Here is a 4,460-nt window from a genome sequence, read left to right on the forward strand (position 1 = left end):
AGCCCTAATCTAGCATGCAATTCTCAGAATCATAAATCATACACATAACATAACAAGTATGGGTATCTTGGGGAAAACTTACTTGAGCTCGGCTGGTCGCACGCATCACACACCTTGTTCTTTCTCAAAATTCTTTAACTTAAAACTTTAGAAACTGTTTTCTTTGTGAAAAATCTCTTAGTCCCTCAGTTTGAGTCCAGACACCCTCGAGGGTGTGTCCGAATCCCTCAAACCAAGGCTCTGATACCAACTTGTAACATCCCAAAACTTGAGGCAAAAAATTTTGTTTCTTTAATTTGTCTACTCATAAAGCTGTTTTGGAGGGTATCGCCATGAACACGAATCAGTCTCTGTTAGGTCAGTTACTGATGCATGCACACAAGGTGCTTGACATAATGTCTATGTTAGGTTTTTAAGTAGTTTCATAGTTGATGTTAAAGAATTCCAAACCGTATATAAACTTTGATCTTTTATTATACATTAGGTAACTTTCTTCTTTTCCAATATGTAGGATTTTCAAGAGTTACATCCCATATCTATTACAAGGGAAGAAAATCAAGGATGATTACCTTAACACTTCTGTTAAAGATTTGGTAACTTACTTGAATCCAATGTTTCTTAGCTTACATAAAAGGAACTAAAATCTTAGTTTTTCCAAATTAAATTTTGTGTATTACAGGGGACTGTTTTAGACACAGCCAAGTCAATGTCAGTCAAACGTGCATGGCCTTCTCCTATGGGAACATCAGGGAAAGACATTGCAATGTTGTTCATTGAAGATGCTTTATTAAATCTTGATGCACAACAGGAAATATGCAACAAACAGAGATGATGAATTAGATATTGATTCTTTACAAAAAGATGTAGGGTTATCTTTTTCACGAGTTAAAATAGAGGGAATGGTGGGAAGTTATCCTTTTGAAAACCTGAGATCAACTATTGACATTCTGTTTCTTTGTGGAAGTTCAGATTTGGTTGTAGCAAAACAAGCAATTGCATCCTTCTGTGTTATATTGTTTTGTTTAATCTTTCTTGATTTTTTATAATATAGAAATATGTTTTGTATCTTCTTTAACTTAAATCAGCTCTTATATTATCTGTTTGATTGACTTTGGAAAATACCTGATCACAAATGGAGATGTTGTGTAGATGACTTTTCTTCTACATTTAACATAGCAAGACATACAATATTGGAATCATTTACTTTCTATCTCCTTGATGACCACAATGATGAATCCCTACAGGTGTGTCTCTAGCTTTCCTTCATCTTTTTATTTTTCATGTATCAAAGATCCATTTGCACAAAATTCAAGAAAAAGAAAAGAAGACAAGAATTATATGATGATGATTTTAAAAGTGGGATTAATTGGTTGGAAATACTAGTGACAGAAATTTGTGTTCTTTGTATTAGAAGAAATTTAGTTGACTGAATTATTAGGTTACCATGGAATGTTGATGAAGAAAAACATCTTCACAAATGTCTTTTGGATTATGCTTCTGATGAACCTTTGTCCAATACTGGAAGTCTTCTTGTTGTCTTCTATTTACATGTATCTTATAAATATTGACCTATATTATATTATATTATTATTATTTACTAATTATAAATTACATTACTAAATTTAATTGTTTATTGTTTTTAGCGTTATCAATACGTGGAAACATATCAAGTTGACCAAAAGCTTCGAAGTATTGAACATGAATTTGTTCCAAAAATTCCATTGATGATGACGTGGCAAAAAAAATGAGTTCTATTCAACATTGGAGAAAAGGATTAGTTGTAAGTTTACTCTTTTTTGGGGGGTAAAATAGGAAATCGCAATGTACTTTAATACTTACATTTAGTTATATGTGTTTCTATAGGACAACAATATACAACTATTGCCAGAAGTTGAGCAAGAAAAGGTGAAAAATGGTGAAAGGACCGAATTACCCCTCTTGGATGATATTCCAAGACAACCAGATTATCTCCAAAAACAAAATACCATTCTTCCTTCTACTCTTCTTTTTCAAATGAGTGATGAAAACCCAATAATAAGTACAATTTATGGTACCCCTCAAGGGAATAGTGATACAGAAAGAGAAAGAGGAATGAGCATGCTTAAATCCATCAGTAAAAGATTCAAATTTGATGATATAAACACTACTACTACTACAACACCATTAAAAGAGTTTAACAGAGGCTCTTCGAGGATTCAGAAGAACAAGCATCAGCTTCTTCAAAATGGCCAAAATGACCTTACAAATTCTGCAAGATCAAGTAGATTTGGTAGAAGAGATGTTGTGGAAGCTTATGGTGATCTTATGGACATCTCTTGGAGGTAATATTAATTGTTGGTTTATACTTTATAATAAGAAAAAAGAGAAAGAAGATACATTTTGTTTTTTTTAATAAAATATTTGTGTATGATGTTCAGTAAGAAAGAGGAGAGGTGGGATCCTGTGTATCTGTGACATCCCCATTTTCACGGCCAGAAAAGACCGATTTTGTTTATGCTTTGTTTGAAAATCAGAGTAACATTTTAAATAAAAGTGTTGCGGAATTTGTCCCAAAACAAAATATGATAAGGATTTATCAAAAACATTTCCAAAGAAATGTATTTCAATAAAAGACATGGGATGTCATGTTGGATACAGATCAAAAGCATAAACAGTACAATATAAGGCTTACTATATTATTTCATATCTACATGCCTATATCTGTAATCCGTCATCCAAAACATCACATCTATGCTCGAGCGCCACTACCTGTAATACATGAAGCTGAGTGGGTTAGGCTTGGGAGCCTGGTGAGCACATAGGGTTTTCAACCCATAATAAATAAGTTTTTTAATTTCTCCAATCAATAATAACCCGATTACCCGTTCCCATTATCCTCACTTTATGTCCCTAAACACTTATCATAAGGGACCTAGCCTAAGGATCATCATCAGGATGGACACTACTGCTAAGGGGATTCCTCAACAATAAATGTCCTAAAGGCAACCGTGTGGGGGATGGAGTACACCGGTGAACACATCGTTCACAAACACCTACAGGTTGCGAGCCTGCTAGTGTTCCACTGGACTGTCTAGAAGAGTCCATGGTCGTCATCCATACTCCACTAGATGATAGAATCAACAACATCAACATCGAGGCCTCTCATCATTTTATCACACATCACCTATTACATCTAACCATGTTTTACCCCAACATTTTCATAGATATAAAATACATATACAGTTTAAATCATTGAAAACATGTATAAAAAATGTTCATCCAACATAGATAGCAAGTATTCAAATGATATGCACACATAACACGTAATTTATATAAAATACTTCATATCTATGTGTAAGTTGAAAGTAACTATGCACTCACCTGAAAGGTGGTGACTCAACACTCGGAGCGCTTCGATACTCTTAAAACAATTTTCCTTTGATAAAAACCTAGTATCAATACCACTAGGGTTTAGTCTAACGTCAACCGCGACTAATTAATAGTCTAGCTATTATTATTATTATTATTATTATTATTATTATTATTATTATTATTATTATTATTATTATTATTATTATATAAGCGTTAAATAACACTCAATATGTCACACCCCCGAACCAGACGACGGAAACGTCCGGGGCCTTGTGCGTGACTTCATCTTGAAATATCATTATATTGAATATAAGTGAAACATAACATCATCATCATCATCACACATGTAATATTACAACATTCATTGTTTACATCGAGTATTGTATTTGAATATTACATGCCAAGATAGTAAGGGTATGATGAAACAAAATATAACACAATATCCATTAGTTTGTTTTGTTCATCCTGCTTCAACGGTTTCCTGAGAATACAAGTTATTTTGAAAACGGTCAACATAAAAATGTTGGTGAGTTCATAAGCATGTTTGTGAAAATGATTTGTATAACTTTGAAAACCACCAGAAAAGCCGATATTTTCTGAAAACTGTTTAGTGTGTTTGTGTTAGATCTTGTATTAATGCATGTATGTTATTGTTTTTTTTTGACTAAAACGGTAAAGAAAATGTAGAGAGAATGTAAGAGCATGTAAAGAGAATGTTCCCATACAACCCGATGTTGCCTGTAAAAAAAAGGGTCTTCCGTAAACTTCATAACATTAATTCCTCTAAGCGAGCCGTCATAACCATACTAAATAATGACAATTTCGCCTGTCTTGGCGTCGTTGGACGCCGGTTTTGACTTTGATTATAAGGTTTTCGTCACCCTAGACTGAGTTAGTCTAACTGTAGCGAACAACTCAGGTGTGGGGTGTCATCCCCATATAGATCTATACACAAATCCCCGTTCTCCCTCCAAGAGACTATGGTTATAATTACATGCTACGATCATACACTTTATAGGTGCCAACCGACAAAAACTTGCTAGATCCTTAATCGAATTTACGCGAAGAAAAGGTATAAACTCATTCCTGGACCAATGATCCATGTAAGT

General features: G+C 33.7%; 1 pseudogene; it reads left to right on the forward strand.

The window, feature by feature from the left end:
• Positions 1-332: 332 nt before the first annotated feature.
• On the forward strand, positions 333-2,454 carry LOC111898860 (E3 ubiquitin-protein ligase HOS1-like; annotated as a pseudogene).
• Positions 2,455-4,460: the final 2,006 nt, after the last annotated feature.

The sequence above is a fragment of the Lactuca sativa genome, chromosome 6 (assembly GCF_002870075.4).
Source record: "Lactuca sativa cultivar Salinas chromosome 6, Lsat_Salinas_v11, whole genome shotgun sequence".
NCBI lineage: Eukaryota > Viridiplantae > Streptophyta > Magnoliopsida > Asterales > Asteraceae > Lactuca > Lactuca sativa.